At 34.6% G+C, this 25,024-nt stretch overlaps 1 protein-coding gene across 6 annotated transcripts in view; it reads right to left on the bottom strand.

Annotated features, from left to right (window-relative positions):
* The window catches only part of LOC148949092 (uncharacterized), a 33,936-nt gene extending 9,246 nt beyond the window's left edge, over window positions 1–24,690 (bottom strand). For 2 of the 6 annotated variants that reach the window (XR_016142070.1, XM_089092820.1), the window contains exon 1: window positions 9,549–9,733. The gene's annotated coding sequence lies outside the window, so the exon portion shown is untranslated. Of the gene's footprint in view, window positions 1–9,548; window positions 9,734–13,814; window positions 14,287–24,201; window positions 24,233–24,604 lie in introns of those variants that run through there. The other 4 variants (XR_016142071.1, XM_089092819.1, XR_016142072.1 and 1 more) reach the window with 4 other exon arrangements.
* Window positions 24,691–25,024: the final 334 nt, after the last annotated feature.

Here is a 25,024-nt window from a genome sequence, read left to right as displayed (position 1 = left end):
GGGGAAGGGACATTGCAATGAAGGGGGTGCCGGATTTCCCAGCATTATTTAAAAAAAGATCAGAAATTAAATATAAAAAAAACAAGTTTTCCAACTGAAAATAAGGAGTTACGTCAAAACTTGAAACGAACAGAAAATATTACATGCATGATTGGGTTCACCCTCTAGTCAATACCTCGCACTTTAAGCCAAAGATTTTTTAGTACTTTCATAAGAGCTATTTATGCTAAATAACGGCCTTTGGGATTAAGGGGTCATTTTTTTAAGAATTGGAACGAACTTCGAACTTTAGCTTAAAGAGCGAGGTACTGACTAGGGGACTAGCCCCCTAATATACATATTAAAAATATATGAAAATAGAAGTTCGTTACGTAAGTTAATTCGTAAGTTACGCATATTTATTTCTAATAAAAATGTTGGTAAATAAAATTATACAAGTTTCGAGAAAGCCATTTAACCAAATAAAAGTAAAATTAATATCCAAATTTTATTTTAAATATTCATGTACGGTGAGCCAAAATCAAAACCTTCATTAATTCAAAAACGTTCAAAAATTAAATAGAAAAAGAACAAACTTTTTTATCAGAAAGTAAGGAACGACGTTAAAACTTAAAACGAACAAAAATTATTCCGTATATGAAAGGGACTGTCCCCTCCTCAACGCCTCGCTCTTTACGCTAAAGTTCGACTTTCTCACAACTCTATTTTTTTAAACAATAAAAAAGTGGGTTTTTTTTCCAAGGCCACACTACCTTTTCTATGACGAAACAAATAAGAGTTCCAAATAAGGACATGTTTTTTTTTTACTTTTATTAGATAGGGAAACAAAAATATATACAAAAGCTGTAGATATTTAGATGACATAGTCAGTCATCATCATCAGTAGAGTTACTAAAGTCTTCAAAATTAAAACAAACCATATTTATACTGAATAAAATAATCACTTCCGGTCACAGCAAGTTTCCGTCTATTGACTTAAAAGTTAATTAACTGTTGAATTCTTTAATAATAAGTTTAATAAAGCGTTGAATAAAACGTTGAATAATAAATAAATGCGTTGAATAATGCGTAGAAAAAAATCGTTTTTTCTTCTAAATAAAAATTAAATGCTGCTGAATTTTAAATATATCTTCTTATTTTTATGTCATTGAAATTTCTAGAGCTGTTGTATATATTTATGTTTCATTGACTAATAAAAGCTAAAAGGACCTGCCCCTTTTTAGAACTCTTATTTGTTTCGTAGCTTTAACGTAAGGATCGGGGGATAGGGGAAGCCCTCTCAAACTTCCTCTTATCACGCTAAAGTTTAGCAGTGCTTAGCAAGTATTACGTAGATACGGGGAAAAAAATAGATTATCCCATTCTCCTTTACTTAGAACATTAAATAAAAATAACAATTTTTTTTCAACTGAAAGTAAGGAGCAACATTAAAAATCAAACAAACATAAATTATTACGTATAAAAAGAGAGTTAATCCCTCCTCCATGCCTCACTCTTTAGACTAAAGTTTTTTAGTACTTTTAAAAAAAAGTCTTATTGTTTTAATTAAACAGTCCTTGTGTTTCAGGAGTCATTCTTAAAGAATTTTGACAACATTCAAACTTTAGCGTAAAGATCGAGGTGCTGAGGAGGGGGCAATTGCCTTTATACACGCAATTATTTCTGTTCTTTTTAAGTTTTAATGTTGCCCCTTACTTTCAGTTGAAAAATCTTTTTTTTTATTTAATTTTTGATCATTTTTTAAATAATGCCAGGACATCTGGCCCCACCCCCACGGAACAACCCCCTCCCCACGCAAGTATCCTCTAGACAATTCAAACCCGGTGGAAATTTAACCCCGGCCCATTACTCTTAACCACTCCGCGTGTATAATTGAGACGGAAAAGAGAAAGCAAGACATAAAAAAAGAATTGTGTATAAGAATTCTGGCAAATTCCCCCAATGTATATTTTCCCCTGACAAGTTCACTACCTGGAAACATCTGTCCTTATGGAAAATTCCCCCGAGAAAAAAAAACAGAAGAAAATTTGTCACCCCCACCCGAAAATTTATATATACATCATAATGACAAATACTATGCGTAAACAATGGGCAAATTTTACAACTTAAAGGCCTTTCCCCTGGGGCGGTGGGGGTTGACGCTATACGCAGAGACATAGCTATTGGGCCATTCAACTAAGATGAACAAAATGGCTATCTACAAATTTTGATCACACTATTTTGGGAGGGAAAGGGGTAGGAAGGGGGCCTAGTTGTCCTCCAATCTTTTGGTCGCTTAAAAAAGGCACTAAAGCTCTTAATTTCTTTTTGAATGAGCTCTTTCTCTAAATTCTAGGACCACAAGGTCGATACGATCACACCTGGAAAAAAAAAAACAAATAAACAGGTATCCGTGATCTTCCTACTGGCAAAAAATATAAAATTCCACATTTTTGCAGATAGGAGCTTGAAACCTATACAGTAGGGTTCTCTGATGCACTGAATCTGATGGTAAGATTTTCAGCAGCATCACTTGACTTTTAGGGGGTGTTTCTCCATTTTTTCTAAAATCAGGAAAAATTTCTGAGGCTCGTAACCTTTGATGGGTAAGACTAAACTTAATGAAATCTATATCTTTAAAATCAACATAAAAAGCCGATTCTTTTGATATACCTATTGGTATCAAAACTTAGTATTCTAGAGTTTCGGTTGATATTGAGCCGGGTCGCTCCTTACGTACAGTTCGTTACCACGAACTGTTCGATATGGCTCCATAATCAAGAAAATACACAAAGGTCATTGCACCAAAGTACAAACAGGCTGGAAAAGGGCAACAAAGATATGAGTATGCAAAACAAGGTAACAAATATATGTGCAGGCAAACAAGGTAACATATGTAAACAGGGTAGCGTAATAGAAACATATGTGAGGATCAGGTTCACAGTGTTTTAATTGTGTTCAAAATCCCACTCAACGTTTTCTAAAAGCTTCACATTAATATTCTAAGCCTTTTTGGAGACCCAGGATAAACAATCCACCTTTTCCCCATATCAAACCTTACATGTGAACAGTTGTCAACTCTCATGATTTACAGCTTTTTCTATAAATACTAACTCCAATTCTAAACACAATTTTCCTTTTTGAAGGTTTAATCTTTTTTTAAATCTTTTTTTTTATTGTTTAAAAAAAATAGAGTTGTGAGAAAGTCAAACTTTAGCGTAAAGAGCGAGGCGTTGAGGAGGTGACAGCCCATTTCATATACGGGATAATTTCTGTTCGTTTTAACTTTTAACATCGTTCCTTAGTTTCAGTTTAAAAAAAACTTGTTTTTTTATTTAATTTTTGAATTAATGCAGGTTTTGATTTTGGCTCACCGTACACGAATAATAAAAAAAATTTGCATATTAATTTTACTTTTATTTGGTTAAATGCCTTTCTCGAAACTTGTTTAATTTTATTTACGAACGTTTTTATTAGTAATAAATATATGTAACTTACGAATTAACTTACGTAACGAACTTCTATATTCATAGATTTTTAATACGTATATTACGGGGTTCGCCCCTAGTCGATACCTTGCTCTTGAAGCTAAACTTCGAATTTTGTCCAAACTCCTTAAAAATGACCCCTAAATCACAAAGACCGTTAATTAGAATAAATAGCTCGTATGAAAGTGCTAAAAAATCTTTGGCTTAAAGAGCGAGGTATTGAATAGGGGGTGAAACCAATCATATACGGAATATTTTCTGTTCGTTTTAAGTTTTGATGTTGCTCCTTACAAAAAGTTGAAAAACTTTTTTTTTTTATTTAATTTCTGATCTTTTTCTTTAATAATGATGGGAGATCCAGCGCCCCCTTCATAGCAATGTTCCTTCCCGCATGAAAACTTCCTTCATGGAAAGATCCTCCCATGAAACCCCCGAACCCCCCCCCCCCCACAACCTACCAGAAAAAATCCCCCCTGAAAACGTCTGTATACTCCCCAATAACCAATACTAGGCTGGGTTGGGTAAAGTTCATAACTTTCGGAAATTAAGTCATACTAAAAGACATATTTATCATATTTTCGACCATTCTGAACAAAATGGCTATCTCAAAATTTTGATCGGGTGACTGGAAAAAAATGAGCGTGGGAGGGGGCCTAGTTGCCCTCCATTTTTTGGTCACTTAAAAAGGGCACTAGAACTTTTAATTTCCGTTCCACTGAACCCTACCACGATATTCTAGGACCACTGGGTCGATACGATGACCCCTGGGGGAACAAAAACAAAAAACAAATAAACACGCATCCGTGATCTTTCTTCTGGCAAAAAATGCAAATTCCACATTTTTGTAGATAGGTGCTTGAAACCTCTACAGTAGGTTTCACTTATATGCTGAATATGATGGTGTGATTTTCATTAAGGTTCTATACCTTTAAGGGGGTCTTTCGCCCTTATTTCTAAAATCAGCCAAATTTTCTCAGGCAAGTAACTATATAGTTTAGACTAAACTTGATGAAACTGATATATATTAAATCAGCATTAAAATCCGATTCTTTTGATGTATCTATTGGTATAAAAATTCCGTTTTTAAGAGTTTCGGTTACCATTGAGCCGGGTCGCTCCTTAGGCCTACATACAGTTCGTTACCAAGAACTGTTTGATAAGATTAAAAAAAAAGAATTGATATAAATGCGATTCTTCGGTTTATATTTGCCTAATAGCCACATTAGGCACAAATAAATTTGCGGGGCCAGTCGGGCCCCGCAAATTTATATTGTAAAGTATTGTAACTAAAAAATATTGTAACTACAACAACTCAACTAAAAAAAATTCTTAAATCTCAAAAGAGTGTAATAAATCTACCATAGATAAAACCAAGATTTTAGTTTATCTACAGCTCAAGAAAACCTGTACTATATAAATAGTGTAATACTGTATAAATAGTGTAATTGGCAAATTTAGTATAGTGAAAAATGTAAGATTTCACATTTTGAAAATACCTAATTCCGAAGCTGCATAAAATTCCAAGAAACGCCAACCAATAGATGGTGTTGGGGATTTTTTTCGCCAGCACTAGCGCCAGTTTCCATATTTACAAGTTATTCATACTTTTCAGAGCATGGATGTAATGCATGATTTATAAAATAAGAAAGATGTGCAGCTGAAAAAAATAACATAATTTGAGAGAGTTAGGAGCCCATTCTCTAAACGTTAAACAAATTATCTCCTATAAAAAAAGGCCAGTAAAAATTGCCGGCAAGTAAAAGTGCCGGCAATCTGAAAATGGAACATACATGGAAGTAATGTGTTTTGACTGGAGCCTCAGAGTTCCTTTCATGGTCCGAAAAATCTGGATTTATTTTTTTAATATATGCGGAAGAACATCGAGAAGAAAATCAATATAAACTAAAACGAACTTGCAGGCTTTTTCGTTAATATTTTTTTTTTTTCAGAGTCCTTTAATTTAATAGGTTGGAATTTTGTTTGTGCTATTAGACTTGATTGATATTTTTAATTTTAATGAACTTTATCTACATAGAATCAACATAACACAAAATCAGCATGAAATATACTTTGTATTGTTTTCGACTTCTGGTTTTTGAATAATCAATAAGCGCTGGCACCGATCGCTCTATTTCACTATAAAAAAAACTTCATTCTTTAGAAGGATCAAACCTCTGTTCTAGGGTTATTGGGTATACTGAATTTCAAAGAGATTTTTTTTGCTTTGTTGCCAAACAAAATAGCAGAAGTAGAAATTTTTTGGTGTCACAGTCTAAAACTAAACTTTTAGTTCCGCAGCATAAAATGACAGAAATCTGCCCTTTTCGTAGAACAATTCCTTTGGTATGCTTTTGAACAATTCCTTATGGTACCCAGTTTTTAACTCGGATAATCGTATCAAGCGCGAATAAGCTTGTCCTGTTAGATCTGTATGAGTTAGCTGAATAGTGAGGCTAAGTCAGAGAAATATATTCTATGAACGAGCATACTGCTGCTATTTGAAAGAAGATTGACGCAAAAGATTCAACTGCTGATGGATAGTTTTACATTTGAAAAATGCGGTACATCCCCTCTGGAAAGAGGTGAATAATATAAAATCTTAGGACAAAAACAAAACTAAAACAATATTATCTAATGTATGGTGATAATTTTTACGTAGATCTTTTTCTGCAAAGCCATTAAAAAAACGTCCATTACCATGACTTTATCTTCGCGTGAAAGATCTCTTTCCTTTGATTTATTTGGTCGAATATCTTTAGAATTTGAATCAAAGAAACAGTTCTCCAAAGTAAGAATTTTCTTTATTTCCAGTGTAACCAAAAAAATGTAGTTTTCTTTAAACTTATCACACATAATTTTAAACACAAATTTTAACAGGCAACCTTTTTAATCTCTTCCAGCAGAGTTAACGCACGAACAAATTAGTTAGCGGTGTAGCTTATTAGCTAAAAATTGAAGCATAAATTCTGGAAACTAAGAAACTTGTAGTAGTGCCCAATAAACAAAAAAAACATATTGATGTTTCAAGAAAAAGAACAAGGTTTTAATTACTTTTAAGTCAAGATTGTTAAATAGAAAGTTAGTAGAATTGGCAGTCTTGAATAATGAAGCAATAAAAAGCTAATGAATACGTTGACAAATATTTTACATACGTACTACGGTATAAACAAAAGTCCATGACTTAAATTTATTATGTATTATATATATCCTAATCTAGCATTGTCCTGCCAGTCTTTTTTATTTACTTGAATTTAGTTATATACATAATACTCACTCAAAAAGATAAGTAAACACATAACATAATTCTAAGCCCGAGGGCCTAGTAGTTTAAAAAATAACTAAACTGACTAATTAACAATTTCAACAGTTTTTACTCTGGACACAAAGAGTATTGTTTAATTTAATTTTATACATCCTAAGGTTGACATGAAAATTAATGCTTAATATTATTCCCAAAAAATTCCATCTATGCTCTTTGACAGCCTGGATACACTTAGACCCTATTGATTTATTTGAATTGTAAGAGCAGAAGTTGTAATAGTAGCAGCCCGAAAATTAGCACTCTAGTCGTTCTAGAGATATTGCTGAGGTTTCTGAATTGGCAACCATACAAACAGTGCTTTTTTATTTAGTTTTAAAGCAACATTTAGTTTTAAAGCATAATGGGTCAATTGCATAAACTTAGGAGATTGACAAACCCAATATTCCTAGACATAGTTGCTGGACATTCCTACTATGGCTAACAAAATAGCTGTCTCAAAATTTTTACTGGATGTTTGGAAAATGACAGGGGCTTGGGAGAAGGCCTCCAATCTATTTTTACACTTAAAAGGGGCACTAGAACTTTTAATTTTGAATCGAATCACATCTTCTAAGAGTTCAAATGATGTTTCTAACTATAATAGACCGGTATTGCTTAAAATAATGCTTATATACCCTTTTGAAACCTGCATACATATAGTTTTTTCGTTTATTGAAACTCGCTAAAAGTACCTTGAAGTTTCACCTTAGTACCCTTAGCGTCATGAGTTACAGTAATATAGTGGTACTATTAATGGTATACGGTAAAAATTACGCTAAAGTTTTTTAGTAGGCCTACTTTTGAAGGAAGCTTCTTATTGTTCCAATTAAACGACCCTTGTGTTTCAGGAGTCGTTCTTAAAGAATTGGGACAAAATCCAAACTTTAGTATAAAGAGCGAGATGTTGAGGAGGCAACCCCCTTATTATACGTAATAATTTCGGATCATTTTAAGTTTCAATGTTGCTCCTTACTTTCAGTTGAAAAAACTTGTTCTTTATTTAATTTCTGATCGTTTTTTTAATAATTCCAGGAATCTGGCTCCAACTCCACGGAGAAACACCTTTTCCAAGAATATATTCCCTAGATAATTCAACCACGGTGACCATTTACCCAGGACAATTACCCTTAACAACTCCACGCGTAAAATTGAGACAGAAAAGAGAAAGCGAGAAAGATAAAAAGCATTTTGTATAGTAATAATGCCAAATTCCTCCAGTGAATAATTTGCCCAGACAAGTTAATCCCCTGGAAACTTCCCCCGTGGAAAAAAAACAACAGAAAATTCGTCTTCCAACCCTAAAATGTATGCATGCTTCCCAATAACAAATACTATGCGTAAAAAATGGGCAGTTTTTAAATCTTAAAGACCTATTTCCTGGGGTTGTAGGGGAGGAGTCATGTTATATTCAAAGGCATAGGTTTTGGGCCTTTCAACTATGATGAACAATATGGCTATCTCAAAATTTTCATCAGACGATTTTAAGGAAAAAGGAGGGAGGGGGCCTAGTTGCCCTCCAATGCTTTTGGTCGCTTAAAAATGGCATTATAACTTTTATTTCCGTTCGAATGAGCCCTCTCACGATATTCTAGGACTGTTGGGTCAATACGATCTCCCCTGAAAAAAAAAAAAACGAATCCGTGATTTTTCTTCTTGTTAAAATTACAAAATTCCACATTTTTGCAGATAGAAGCTTGAAACCTCTACATTAGGGTTCTCTGATACGCTGAATCTAATGCTGTGATTTTCATTACAATTCTGACTTTTATGGGATGTTTCCACCTTGTTTCGAAAATGAGGCAAATTTTCTCAGGCTCGTAACCATTGATGAGTTAGACTAAACTTAATGAAACTTATATATTTGAAATCAGCAAAAAATTCGATTCTTTTGATGCATCTATTGGTATCAAAATTCCGTTTTTTAGAGTTTCGGTTACTATTGAGCGGGATCGTTCCTTACTACAAACTGTTTGATATACTATATGTAAACAATGAACGAACTGTCCTGAGGACTGTGGGGAGTTTGACATGCTCAAAGACCTAATAACTGGATCTTTCAACAATTTTGACCAAAATAGCTGTCTTTGATCGGATGTATTTCAGGAAATAGTAGGCTTGGAGGGGAATGCTTGCCCTCTATTTACTTTTGACTCTTAAAAATGCCAATAGAACTTCTAAATTCCAATCAAATAAGCCCCCCTCCAATCCGGAGTTTATACAACCAGCTGTTCCATAAAAACCTTATATGCCGTGGGGCGTAACTTACAACCCTTGCTAGTGTTGGGCGATATTGGATATCGGTATTGATGTATCGCACCAAATATCGATATCAAAACGTAAATATCGATATCGGAAATGATATTACTTCGGCTTTTTCTAGTATCTACCGGTGGACATCCAGCAGATTAGTTCCAAAATAGAAAACTGTTTCGCAAATAGCAGAGAAGAAGAACAATTCAATATACTGACTGAGAGAGGATTCCAAGCCGGATTAGTTAATCAATAGTTTGTGGTAACAAACTGTAAGTAAGGAGCAACTTAGCCAAATAGCAACAGAAACTCTAAAAAACAGAATTTTTATAACAATAGAACCATTAAGTGAATTGAAATTTTATGCCGATTCCAGATATATAAAATCCATCAAGTTTCATGTACCCATGAAAAGGTATTAGTCTGAGAAAATTCGTATAATTTTTTAGAAAGGGCGGGAACGTCCCTAAAAAGAAAATGCATATTAGTAAACAACACACCATCAGATTTGGCATATCAGAGAACCATACCGTAGTTTTCTAGCTTCCATCTGAGTAAACAACACACCATCAGATTTGGCATATCAGAGAACCATACAGTAGTTTTCTAGCTTCCATCTGAGTAAACAACACACCATCAGATTTGGCATATCAGAGAACCATACCGTTATTTTCTAGCTTCTATCTGCAAAAATATGAAATTTAGAAAATTTTGCCAGAAGAAAGATCACTAATGCGTGTTTATTTGTTCTGTTTTTTTTTTGTTTTTTTTTTGTTCCTCTTTTTATTTTTCTTTGCCAGGGTGGTCGTATAGAACCAAAGGTCATATAAGACCAGGAGAGGGCTAGTTCGAGCGGAAATTACAGCTCTGTGTCCCCATTTCACGACCGTAACGATTGGAGGGCAACTATATTCCCCCCCTCCCTCCCATGCTTCTTTTTCCCAAAGCTCATCCCATCGAAATTTTGAGATTGCCATTTTGATCAGCATAGTTGAAAGGTCTAGTATCATGCCTCTGGGACAGAGGAGATTTTTTCGGGGAGGGGGGGGGGGTACAAAATATTTTTTTGGGGGGGTGGGGTTACTTAAAAAACGTTAAAAAAACACATCACAAATTTCTTTATTTTCATTTTTGTTACGTTTTTTACGAGTCGGAAAAACACTTCAGGGGGTTCAAAATACTTTCTCTTTGCCAATTTAACTTTACACCTGAAGATATTCCAGGAAAATTGCCCAGGGAAAAGTTTCATAGGAGTTGAGATTGCTTGGGGATTTTCTGCGGGAAACATTCACCGTGGGGGAATTTCGCTTGGGAGAAACTTTCCATTGAGACATTGGGAGGGGAGAATTTCCAGGAAAATGTTTTCACGGAGGGAAGATTTCTGGCATAATTTGAAAAACAATTAGAAATAAAAAGAAACCAAGAAAACTTTTTTTTTTCAAACAAGAGTAGCCTTAAAAATAATTTTCAAGGCGGAATTGCCCGCAAGAAGTTTTTTGGAGGGATTTTGGGAATAGAGTTCTTTTCTTTTTTTCTCTTTTTTTAGAATAAATTTGTCAATTTGGTCATCTATTGGGACCTTTGTCGCACTGCCCCCACCCCCTGAGATTTTGCTCATTGGCGCCCTTGTCCCATTGGGCCTCCCCCCAAATTTTGTTCTAGATCCGGCCATGCAAGAGCTGCTATCCGCCCCTGCTATCTAATTAGAGTAAGGACATTTTTAAAATACAAAAAAAAACTTTAGCGTGAAGAGCAAGGTATTGAGGATGGGATATTCCCCTTATATTCAGAACAACTTCTTACTTTCAGTTGAAATTTTTTTTTTTTTATTTAACCAGTAAAAGGGTGAAACAATTCTCAGGGGAAAATATTGACATGCTGCTGACTTGAAAAGCCAAAAATAGCCAATAGCTTATTTTTCTTTACCCTAAGCACGAGTAATTCCAAATCATGGTTTTTGTAATATTCGTCAGTGTAATATAAGTTTTTTTGTATGTAATTCAAAATTTGGAAAAAAAATTAATGTTAAATACTCCTTAATTAAAAATTTTGTCATCAAATTTTGCCAAAACCTAAAGTTAATCTGAGCCAAAAAACTGAACAGAAATATCAAATACAATATATCTATTATCGAATATCGAAAGTAAAAATACCGTTGAATTAAATTATCGCCCAACACTAAGCCTTGCCCCTGAGTTCCGGGGGATTATGTCAACTCTGAAGATTTTGTTATGTGCTCTTTGGACTATTGTAAACAAATGGCTATCTCAAAATATTCACGGATACATTTGAGGAAACTACGACGTGAGGGGAGGGGGAGTTAGCTGCCCACCGAACACTCTGACTTTTAAAAATGGCACGAGAGCTTCTGATTACCAATCCAAGAAAACGTCTCCGAAGGTTATACGAACACCCTTTCTATAAAAACCTTATATGCTCTCAGGGCATAACTTACCATCCTTGCTCCGAGGGCTGCGGGGGGTTGTCATCCTCAAAGACATAATTTCTCGACCTTTCAACTACGCTGATAAAAATGGCTACCTCAAAATTTTGATTGGATGTGTTTGAGAAAGTGATGGGCGTGGGGAGGGGGGCTGGTTACCCTCCAATCACCTTTGAATGTTAAAAAGGGCACGAGCCCTTTCAATTTTCAATCTGATGAGCACTTTTCGAAGCTTCAACAACTTCTTCTGTACGAAGTGCCCTGGTCTATTATAATAATAATAAAAAAAATTGTGCCTACATCGCTCTTTACTTAGGCAGGACGTTAGTCATTAAATATCCCAACACCGCTCAAGAATTTGATATGTATGATCTTAGAAAAACCGGTTTGTCTGCCTGCAGTAGGTTATAATTAGCTTAGTCTCATTGAGAAAAACTAAGATGTAGGTATATTTTTATTAATTATATAGTATATAGAGGTGATTAGGTTAGGTATTTAACGGTGGCCAGAGTTTAACCCCCCCCCCCCCGAAAATAACCCACCAAGGAAAATAACACAAACACACACACACACCGCGAAAAATACCCCCACTGAAAATTTTTCTCTCAGAAAACATCCCCTGGAAAATATTCTGCCCCCCCCCCAGCGGCCTTTTGGTCTCCATTCACTTTCGACTTACAAAAAAGGACTTGAACTCTAAATTTCTGATCTAATGACGACCCTCCTAAGTTTCTGCGACCATGAGGTGGAGGTCTGACTGAGGAAAGGAAAGTCACCCTACCTTACGGAATAAATTCTCCTCATTTTGGGGATCAATCTTACTCTTTTCTTTCATAATAACAGTGTAGACCAGAAATATTCCCAGAAATCATAAGGAAGTAGATATCAATTTCACGTTTTTTAAAGTTTCTTTTGTATCTCCCCCCTCCCCCAACAAAAATCATGGATACAGCCCTGGGGATTATAGATCACTTTCTACCTCCACCCTCCCCTCGTCACTCCCTTAGAACTAATTATGGATTTGTTTGATTAACGGAGGAAAGATACGGGGAGAAGCTGAGAATTGGGGTAAGGAAAACTATATTTGTGACGTCAGATTCCGATTCTTCATGCTTGTTTTAATAGGAAACAACTATCTAAACTCCAAAATATCTACAAACACAAACATAGATAGCCCCCGCCTCATTTTCCCCTTCGAGGGCAAATTTAGGACACTTGTGGATTTTTTGTGAAATTAAGCTGATTTTTCTGGACATTTTGGTGTAAAAAAAATTCTGTGACAATTTCCCCAAGGTCAAACCGTATTTTTCCTCCACTAGATAACTCAATTAGAGCTGAGATGTTTTGGCATTTAAATGTACCATTTGGTGTATCTCACTTCCTCCCAAACTACGAAACAATCAGAGAACCCCATTGTAGGGGTTTAAGTGCCTTTTCAAGTTTTGTAATTTATCTATTGCTTACAGATAATATTTGTTATTGAGAAAAATATGGTCATTTTTTGCGGGGGAGCTTTCTGCCAAGGGGGGGGGCTGTTTGTGGAATTTTCATTGGGAAGTACTTTACTCGGGGAGGGGGGTATTTTTGGCTGGGGTGGAGTTATTTTCCAGGGGGTAGACGCCTAGAACCGTTATTGACATAATTTGTCCTGCTTTCCATAATAGTTTGTTGTAGTTTCCAAAATTTTGTTTCCAAAGTATTATATGTTCATCATATTTTGGTATATTTCATTAGGATTGATCTAACTTCACTTCTCAAGTGTGTTCTGAATAATACAGGAGTACCGCACATCGAAAAACATTATTGAATTGAAAATCCTGGTGAAAGCTTGCAATAATGAGTGCTGATGAGATGGTATACGCCACAAAATAGTTAGTGGCATCAAAAGCCTCAAAAAACAAAGGAAGACTTCTTATGGAAGGTGAAAATATAACACTAGTATCAGCAGTAGAAAAATGTCAATCATACCAAACAACTCAGCCACAGGTAAAAATATTTGAAGAACCCAATCATGTAGAACAAGAGATTGATACTATTGAAAAATACAAAAAAGCACCATTAAGCGACTACGAATATGCAGAAGCCTTGCACACACACAAAAATCATGTAAATATTAACAATTTCAAAGCCTTGGTGACAAATTGTCATAACTGAGTGGGAAAAAGAACCCACGGGCTGTCCTGCACTTTTATCTTAACTGCTTTAGCAGCAGAAAGGACGGACAAAAATGTCATATCAAATTTTCAACTGACATTTTTAACCAGAAAATTCCACAAAACAGGACCAAAATCTGACCTACAGATCTCCCAGACTAGCAGCTTTAAACTGGCGTTCAATTCATTTTTCTATCTACCTTACATTCAGCTCCACAAAATATATATTTTTTAATTGCGCTGTCCTCGAAATTTGACAAGAGTGAAGATATAACCTTTTTGCTGTCAACCAGCGATTTGTTCAAGACCTAAAATATTAGAAGAAAAGAAGTTATAATAATGAGCAGTAAGTTTCAAATTATTTTGAAAAGTTGTCAACATTTACAAATCAAGTTTTAAAAGTAGGTCTGTATAGGTCTAGTAAGTCTACTATTCTGACAACAATTAATTGTTTATGTCTTGTTTGTTGACAGTGCTAGGTAATTGTCAAACTTTTCTGTGCAAGGGTTAAAAGTAGAGTAAAGCATGGTTTTGCTTGCCGTCTTCGTTTAAAGGGTAATAGTATCCTCCAATTATATCCGAAATATTCAGAATTATAAAATTCTAAAACCAAAGCTGATGAAAATAGTTTTGCATCACAGGATCAAAAATGATGTCAGTATTCATGTATGCATAGGTGTAAGCCTGAGTCTGAGCATATGTCACTGTGGATATATCTTAGTCTGTGCATATATACTATGGGTATGTATCCCAGAACCCTTCAACGTCGGGGGGGGGGGGGTCAAAGAAGGCTAAAATATATGTTGCTTGTTCTAATTCTTCAATTTTGTTTGATATGGGGGAATAAATGCTACCGAAGACTAACTTCCCTCTTTGTCTATGTCTTGATATAAACACGTGGACTTTAAGAATATTTCCTTGAACAAAAAACGTTACTTTTCCCACTTTCGTAAGTGTGTATACTTACTTGTGAAAGAGGGGACTTCTGTGCAAGCCGTCTAAGCGACTTTTGTGCAAAATTTGTAAGCTGCACAGTATACCTGTAAATTTATGCCTCTTTCTCTCACTTTAAAAGTCTAAAACCTATCGCTTCATTGGCGCTTAACTGAAAACTAGGCTATACAATACGTGTCTTGAACAGTCTTAGAAAGTACAAATAAAATCAAACTGAATGTTTTATATTTAATTTTATTATTTGCTAAAAGATCATCAGTTCAAGATTTTATTTCACTGCAATTTTATTTTCATTTTCAAAGCTGCAATAACTGGCAAAGAAAATATTTGTAATATAATTTGTTTTCAGTGATGCACCAATAACGTAGTAGGCTTTAACTTTGACAGTTAGGGAAGGGGGCAGTATCTAAACTCTTGTTTATAGTGAAGCTATATTTGTCTTGAATAGCCTTGGAAAGGACTAATAAAATTAAACTGAATATTTGATATATAATTATATTAATTGCTGAAACCTCATCAGTTCAAAATTTGATTTTTATTTTCAATGTTGAAATAGGTACAAAAGAATATATTTATAATAAAATTCGTTTTCAGTATAGCGCCAATGACGCAGTAGGTTTTCTACTTTTACAGTGAGAGAAGGAGGCAAAACCCAAACACTTGATTGTAGAGATTTTTGATCGTTTCAAGCTTGATTTGCATATTCAACTTGTTTCATTTATTTTAAGATTTATTTACTCATTTTATATTAGTACCTATTGTATTTTTGTTTGCTATGATCGTTTATTTAATTTCCGTTTGTTTGGGGTTTCATTTATACTTCAATAGCAAACTTACGTTTTCCTTGTTTTAAGATTTGTTTATTTATTTACATAAGTACCTGTTGTATGTTTTTTTTTTTTTGCAAAGATCGATTATTTAATTTCTGTTTGTTTGAGGTCAGGTTGTTTTTAGTTTGAGTTATTGTAGGTTTCTATTTCTTCTGATCTTAAGTTTATTGTGGCCTTTACTTTTCTTTAGAAAATTTCTTTTTCGGAAAGTGCTTTTTCAAATTAATTTTTATTGGTTTTTATTGTTAAAATTTCAAGTTTTTTTTTTAATTCCCTATTTTAAAGTAATTTTTATTCCAAAATAAATGAACAGTTTTGGCAATAACTAATAAAATTAAACTGAATATTTGATATGTAATGATATCAATTTCTGAAAGCTCAGCAACTTAAGATTTTGCTCCACCCAGGACCGGATTTAAAGCTTTGATGCTTCTAGGCCCCAGCATTCTCGCCACTCCATTTTTACAATATTTTCAGGGAAATTCTCATAATTTAGGGAATGGTGAAAGACGCAGGGTCTAGTGGGCGTAGTGGTAAATCCTGGTCGGTTTTCACTGCAGCTTTCATTTTATTTTATGTTGTAATAAGTACAAAAGAAAATATTTGAAAAATGATTTGTTTTAGTAAAGCGCCAAAATACGCAGTAGGCCTTATGCTCTTACCGTTAGGGAAACCATACTCTTGTTTATAGTGAAGAAAATAGGTGGCAAATAGTTATAGAGAGCTAATAAATTCAAACTGAATTCCTATGATTTTTGGAATAGACAATTCTGAATAAGTTTTTTTTTGACTGGAGGGGGGGGCATGGATATATGAAATAAAATATTGTTAATAAGTTGTATTTCTTTTTGGGGGGGGAGGGTATTTGCCCATGGAGGGAGGTCCAGGGGTCAGTTCCCATTATTTATCATTGATATTTTTGGGGGGAGGGGTAGGGGTATTGGGCCATGAAGGATCAGGGGGCAGCTCCCATAGGTTTTGGAATAAAATATTGCTAAATAAGTTTTTATTTGTTTTTTTGTGTGTGTGGGGGGGTGGCGGGGGTCAGTTATAGAGGGATAGGGGTGAGTTGTCATGATTTTTGTAGTAAAATATAGTTAAAAAATTTTACAGGGGGGGGGCGGGTCGGGCCATGCAGAGGAGGCCAGGGGTCAGCTTTCTTAAGTTTTGGAATAAAATATCATTCATAAGTTTTTTTAGTGAGGTTGGGATTTTGGTTTATCTGATCTTTGAACTATTTTCAAAACCCTCACATAAGACGGCTTGCAGCCCCTAACCAACAAGGTTTGCAGTCATGTGCTGAGATCATCTCCACTGCACAACATTTCATTTACAGATGACCCATTGACAATCCAGAGATTTTACAAAAAAAACACGAATGCTGAGATTCACCATGGTCTGACCATCAGACCTGGGAGACAAATACGGAAGTCCAAGTATTTAGACCTGTGAATCAATTAGACCATAGTATCATAACATCAAAGTTAAATAACGGGAACTTGTTTTCCATACCCAGGTTAAGCAAAAGCATATTTATCGTTGTTTTCGGGGTACGGGCATTTTGTATTCAAAAGAGGGAAGATGTAGTGAGTTCAACAATTTAACTGTTATGAATTAAGGATAAATGTGGCTTTTAATAAAGTTGTCTTATCTTTCTACTTACAATGTCCCTTCTGTCCAAGACAGAACAAGTTTTGAATGAAATGAGCCAGTACAATCTTGATATCTTTGCCCTGTCTGAGGTATGATGGCCCGGTTCAGGCCTTGAAAAGTTGGCAAGTGAATACTGCATCATATTCAATGGACCAGAGTCAAGGAGAGAACACAGAGTTGCCCTTTTGATGACAAGAAAACCAGTATATCCCTTTTGAAGTGGCAGCCACTTTCATCCAGAATTCTTACTCCTAGGTCTGCCAGCCAGCATGCAAAACTGTCTGTAGTGGTCTATTATGCACCCACTAACAAAGCGAATGTTGATTTAAAGGAAGAATACTACAGAACCCTGCAGTCAGTTGCCAGTGATATACCTAGACATGGCATAGCCTGTTTTGTCATTGATTTCAATGCAAAAATTAGTGATGACCACAAATATTGCCCCCAGTCTATGGAGTGACATGGCCTTGGTAATTGGAACAAAAATGGTGAGCTTTAAATCGACTTTATGTTCTCATTAGACCTAGTTATTGTTGGGAGTTTGTTCCAACACTGTGATATCCACAAATATTCCTGGACCTCTCCAGGTGGTATCCCCAAAAAATCAGATCAACCACTGCGTAGTGAGTCGCAAATGGCGCACTAGTCTCATGGACGCACGTTCACACAGAAGAGCTGATGTAGGGTCAAATCATAACCAGATGATTGCCAAATGTAGAGTCAAACTGAAGAAAAATGTTAAACAAGTACCCTATACAAACCCAACTTCTGGCTTGGATAAACTACTTCATAGCACAGTAAAAAGAAACTTTGTGATCAAACTTTCAAATAGAATGGAATGACTTTCCAAGCAAGAAAATCCAAACCAAGAAGAACTGTGAGAAGCTGCAAAAACTCCTTCCATACTGTGGCAAAAAAAATACTGGGGTATTAATATATTAATATTAAAATATGGGGCAATTTTAGGCAGTATTGGGCACCAATAAATTTGACAACTATATTTTCATCAGTGGAGCCTGGAATTTTGACACCAATTATTTCTTATTTTTTTTACATATTCAGTGAAGTTTCAACAGATTCACCTATATTTTGACAGGGCCTGTTGCTGTCTGTTGAAAATTTCAACAAGATTACTACAAGATATTCACAAAGGAAATAAATGAATTTATAGAAGCCATTATCTGCATTTGAATTTGACGGAAGGAATATTTTTAGTGTGTCTGGTATCCCACTACATTAAAAAAGAATTTTGAACACTTGGAACCTAGTTTTGAGAATGTAATATTTGTTGCCATTTTAATTTTATCAAGAAAAAGCTAATATGACTAATATTCAGACAAAATCACATGTATCTTGATGCATTGGTGGTAATCCCAACTTTTTTGCAATAAATAACCAAGTATCAGCATTTTAAACATTGCATACCTGAAAAATTGTTGGGAGCTCCTTTCTTGTCAAAAACAGGACACTGACTAAATTTAATGTTCTTTTCTTATCTGGGTGTACCAGATATTGTGTCAACGTTTCCCAATGTTGAAATACAAAAATTGCTTCAAGAGATGGCGCTCCAAGTCACAACTAAGGGGACTCCACCCTTTGACAATTTGAAAAAATTAGTTTAAAAGCTTATATAGAATAGTACTATCCAATCTCCTTATAATGAAAAACATTGTAGTCATCTAGTTGAAAAATTTGGCCCATCCGTATAGGAAAAATCTAAATTTTCCAACTAGTTGACTTATAGCTTCACCCTATCAAAAATTAATTTTTCCAACTAGTTGACTAGTAACTTCTCCCCATCAAAACTTAATTTTTCCAACTAGCTGGAAAGAAACATTGTCCCAGAAAACAATTCATTTTCCAACTAGTTGACTAATAATGGTTAGAGTTTATTTTGAATAGCACAAAATATGTTAATAATATAGGGGTCTTTCCAAATTTAATTATCACTATTGTTACAATTGTGTTACAACTTCTGTCTCTCTCCCTGTTAATGGGAGATATATTTTGAGTTATATACTGGGCTTTAAAGCCAGGGATTGTTTGTTTAATTCCCAGGATATTTAGTCTTATACCTGGTCCCCAAAATGAGATTGAATTTGTCAAAGCTTGGAGGGTTATTCCTCCTGTCTGTTTAAAGAAATGGATGCATATTTGAAGTTTTGTTCATTTCAGAACTAAAGGTACTTCAAAATACATTCCCAGGACATACTTTAACCTGTAAACCCATCCCTGAAAGTTTCATTTTCCTAATATAACCACTTTTCAAGATAGCCAAATGTAGCTAAGATAGAGTTTTACCAATTTTTCTAACTAGTTGACTAATAACTTCTCCCCAGCAAAACTTTTCTTTCCCAACTAGTTAACTAATAACTTCTCCCCAGCAAAACTTAATTTTTCCAACTAGTTGACTAACAACTTCTCCCCAGCAAAACTTAATTTGGCCAACTAGCTGGAAAGAAACATTGCCCCAGAAAACAATTCATTTTCTAACTAGTTGACCAGTAACTTCTCCCCAGCAAAACTTTATTTTTCCAACTAGTTGACTAATAGCTTCTCCCCAGTAACACTTAATTTTGCCAACTAGCTAGAAACAAACATTACTTCAGAAAACAATTTATTTTCCAACTAGTTGACGAGCCACTTTTTCCCAGCAATACCTTCTTTATCCAGCTAGCTAGAAACAAACTTACCCTATAAACACTTTTGTTAGCCATCTATTTGGCAAGTAACTTTTCCTCGGAATAATTTCTTAGAATGGGATGTAAAGAGAAAACAAAAAATATACTATTCCTGGTCCAACAAAAATTGGCAGTATTTGCTTTTAACAAATGCATTACAGCTAAGGTAAATCAAACAAACTGAATTCAGAAGTAAATAGTCTTGAAGCCACAGAACTAAAAGTCTTCTCCTTCTATGAGTGCACTTTCCAATCTTAAGCAACACTCTGCAAGATAGTCTTACAGTCTTACCCCAGGTTCACAGAGATGCAATTTCACATAAAAATGCACATTTTTGTGCAACCTGTCAAGTTCCATTCATTGTCTGAGGCCCATTTCTGCAGTTGTTCTTAGTTATATATATATATATATATATATATATATATATATATATATATATATATATATATATATATATATATATATATATATATATATATATATATATATATATATATATATATATATATATATATATATATATATATATATATATATATATATATATACATATATATACATATATATATATATATATATATATATATATATATATATATATATATATATATATATATATATATATATATATATATATATATATATATATATATATATATATATATATATATATATATATATATATATATATATATATATATAAGCTGAAAGGAGTCTATTAGCCTATAGATTTGACGTGATGTTTTTTGGAAGAAGGAGAAGAAGCTTTATGATGGCTTGATGCTTGCATGGAAATATTTTAACTCATCCATTCAAATGCATCTGTTTAAGCACTTAGAGGTGATAGATGTTGTTTTGACTGATGTACTAGATCAGATTAGTGTGAACAATTTTGCATTTTTGCTGGACTTAGGACTTAAGGGCTAGGCACACATTGCTGATTTTGGGAACCAATTTCAGCAAGGGTATATTCCATGTTGAATGATTATAATTAATGATGGTAAGAGGCAGGGCTTACTGACGTTTTTTGGTGATTAATCATCATTAATTACAATTAATTTACAATAATCATTAAATACAATTAACTACATGCCTAAAGCTTTAAAGCCCTAGTACATTCCTTGTCTAGAATGTAATTAATGATGATCAATCACCGAAAAATCGTCGCTAAGTCCTGCCTCTTAGCATCATTAATTAAAATCACTCAACAAGGAATAAGCCCCAGCTGAAATTGGTTCCTAAAATAAGCTACGTGTGCCTAAACCCTTTAGGTAAAAGCACAACGTCCAGATCATTGGTACCATCAACTCCCGTTTCATAAGGAAGAGTGCTGTTATACATAGCCTGGTTTCAGTTTTCTGTCTGCTCAACTGCTTTGGCCAGTAGATGGCTGTAGTGTTTTCCCTTAGCACCAACCATATTCACCATAATAAAACTTTGAACAAACTCATCATCACCATAAGCGCTTTCAGTAAAACTAAAATTTTGGTCAGACTACTTCATTTGAATCAGATGGATTTGACAACTTGCCAGGTTTCCTGCAGTGTTTGCTGGGATAGTTCAAACCAACACCATGTCTTGCAGCAACAATTTTCATGGCACTTGTTTGATCATTCCTATAATACCATTTAAGACCTGCAGCAATTGTCTTATAGGTTGGCTTAAGAGCTGCAGCAATTGTCTTAAAGTTGGCTTTGAGAGCCAATTATGGGACTCAGCAGCATTGGTAGTCTCAGGCAAGACATCCCACTCTTTATCAGTGAATTTGGAAAGTGACTTGCAAATCATCTTCAAGTCTCAGGCAAGACAACCAGGAAAAGTCTTCAAAGCTTTTGATCCTGCTTGCCAGACAAAACAATAAAACACAGATCAGCTTGCTGTTTGTTAGCAGCTCATTTGAGGAGCTGAGCAATAGATTTGAATTCACAAACTTCATCTCCAGCACTGCAGATTTTTTGAGTTATTTTATTCACAGATAACCAAAAAAGAACACAGCATCCCCCTATCTGGATCAAGCTCTGCTGTATGTTGTCACTTGCATTATTGATTGAGCCCTCCTCAACTGCTGACTTGAGACCTTGCTTCTGAGCTTCCAAGAAATCAGCAATAACAATCAGGTTTACTGGACAGAAGTCTGGATGCTTCTTCTTCCCTTCATCAAACAGAACTCCAAAAGCTCTCTTATAGGAACCTCTATGCAAATTGGACATGAGCATCCACACAATAGTAACATATTGCAAAATTTTGCTATGGTATACAACAACATTCAATAGGTCTTTGAAGGGGTGGAATGTCCCAGGGTAGGTGACATCAGGGATAAAAAAAAAATCAGCCTTAGCAAGGACAATGATTTGAATTTAGATAAGATAAACATTTTAGATAAGACAAACATAATAGGACAAACAGAATTGCTGGGATCCAAAGAGAAAAAACGTAGGTACTTTTGAGTGGCCAGCTGCATCCCAAAATTGATCTGTTTGTTGTCATGTTGATTTAACAGTATAGACTTAAGTACAGCCTTGATAAAAGTTTCTAGAAATCAAGGAAGAGTTTTGGGCCCCTTCCATACAGCATCAACAACCTTCCTGATGCAGTCCAAGTTAACTGCAGCTAAATTGCTTTCACCTAAAATGTAGCCAACGCCAACCCCATTGTGAATCTCTGTTTAATTTTTTTTCCTAGTTTAACTAGGAATTACAATTACAATCATCTTCACAGAAGCCAGTCTTAGGACAACTTCCTGGAAATAATTTCAATTACCCTTGGTTTTGTCAAAAAAAAACTAAAAAAGAAAGTTGGAGATCTTAGCAACACAACCAAGGTCAATATTACAAGGACCCTCTAGAGGGAGAAGGAGTGGAGGTAGGTACTTCAAAATACCTTCCAGGGTATTTTGTCCACATTTATGGACACAATTTATGTCCATTAAATGCAAGATAGAAATGAACAAAACTTCAAATATGCATCTGTTTTCTTTAAACAGACAGGAGGAATAATCCTTCAAGCTTTGACAAATTCAATTTCACTTTTGGGACCAGGTATAAGACTAATTATCCTGGAATTTAAACAAAAAATCCCTGGCTTCAGAGCCCAATATATAACTCAAAATATATCTCCCATTAAGAGGGAGACAGGGAGAGAGACAGAAGTTGTAACACAATAGTAACAATAGTGATAATTAAACTTGGAAAGACCCCTATATTATTAACATATTTTATGCTATTCAGAACAAATTCTACCTATTACTAGTCAACTAGTTGGAAAATGAATTGTTTTCTGGGGCAATGTTTCTTTCCAGCTAGTTGGCAAAATTAAGTTTTGCTGGGAAGAAGTTATTAGTCAACTAGTTAGAAAAATTAAGTTTTGCTGGGGAGAAGTTATTAGTCAACTAGTTGGAAAAGCAAAGTTTTGCTAGGGCAATATTTATTGTGAACTAGTTGGCAAATTTAAGTGTTGCTAGGGAGAAGTTATTAGTCAACTAGTTGGAAAATGAAAGTTTTGGTGGGACAGCATTTATTGTCAACTAGTTGGCAAATTTAGATTTTTCCTTTACAGATGGGTCAAATTTTCCAATTAGATGACTAAAATGTTTTTAATCATAAGGAGATTGGCTAGTACCATTCTACATAAGCTTATAAACTAATTTTTCCAATAGTCAAAGAGTGGATATCCACAACTAAGCAGAGTTATTCTGTTTTGAAGGAAAATTTTGACAGAGGTTCCAAAATTGCACTGTCAAATCATTGGCACCTTTACCTTAGAATTGTCAAGTAGGCTAGGCAAATTTCATAGACTTATAAATCAAAAGAAGGTTAATACAGTAGCTTGGCATTACTTTCCTCAGGTAGCCTATTTTTTTAGCCCTAGAATAATTGCTGAAAGTTTTATTGGTAGTTATCTCTGATACCCACCACACTCAAGTTCTTGAACTCAGACTGTGGTGGGGTGTAATTTTGTCCCACCATACTCAAGTTCTTTGTCTGACAGGACTGGTTTCTTTCAGCTTAGAATGAGCAAATGTAGGCTATATACAATACATTGTGATGTATTTTATTTAGATATTTGAGTTGGTTTTTTGGTTAGGTTAGAAACCATTTAGTATTATGCATTCTGGGGGGTCTGATTTCCAGAAATCTCAGTGGCAATTTTCATAATTTTGGAACTAAAGTATTTTATTTTCATCATACTTATATTTACATTATATGGTATATTTTATTAGGATAAACCCAAGTTTGATTCTTGAGTGTGGTAGACATAAGAGATAAGTAGGGTTTTGTCTTCCTAACCTAACCCATTTCCCAGAATGCAAAATGTAGCTAAACTAGAATTTTACCCTATTTTGCAAGGTCTCATTTTTATAGTAGGCTACAAAGATTTGCATTTCCTGAAAAATCTAACATCTGAATATGCGTCAAAAATCTAGGCGTTTGAATATGAGCTGATCTCATGCAAGCCTATGCCTTTCTTACGGGATAAATTTCTTTATAATCTTTGTTGCTCTCAGTCAGAATTCATATTCTATTCTTGTCAATTATTGACGCACTGTTGGCATATCGGCATATTTTGATAGTGGCTGGTGGGAGTTTGGATAGTTCCATGATTTGGTTTACGTTTTTTACAATTTATCCAGAACCCCCTTTCTAATGGTGTCATATAGTTCTATGATATGCAAAGAAAATATTCAAACACATATATATTTCTTACTTTGTAATGTGAAGCAAGCATCGGTGAATCATATTTCCTAGTTTTTTTCTCCATTTTTTTTTTTTTTAGTTAGTTTTCATCAATTATTACTTTACTTCTCTTTACGTAGCCTAAGGGTATATGAGACCATTGGAGGGGAGCTAGGGATGAAGTATCAAAGAAACAAACCAAACCCATAAACTAGGGTTTAAATTTGTAATCTAAAAATGTCTCTCAGTTCTAGTAAGTCTCCTTTGGAAGAGGACCAATTCTAGACCTTTTTCGCGTATGACATAATATCTAGATTGCGTGGCATGTTTCTCAAAAATTGTCACCTTTTTACGACGCCTGAAAGGTAGCGTTCGTGATTTCCGGAAGTTGGTGTGTCCTCGATTTACCTTATTCTGTTTTTGGACTTATTGCGAAAACTAAGGTTTGTAGTTAGGTCCACAAAAGAAAAAAGAGCTTTGTAGCAAAATTAATAGTTTGACAGCTTTATCGAAGATTTATGATTCACAAGTTGCTAATTGAAACAAACTTTAATTGAGATGTTATTCTAGTATGTCAGAATACTATTTGAAAATGCACGTTTGATTTTAGCATTGAAGT

Source organism: Artemia sp. Qi Xiang Cuo, chromosome 8 (assembly GCF_049724085.1).
Source record: "Artemia sp. Qi Xiang Cuo chromosome 8, ASM4972408v1, whole genome shotgun sequence".
Taxonomy (NCBI): Eukaryota; Metazoa; Arthropoda; class Branchiopoda; order Anostraca; family Artemiidae; genus Artemia; species Artemia sp. Qi Xiang Cuo.
This window is presented reverse-complemented; position numbering and strand designations above follow the sequence as displayed.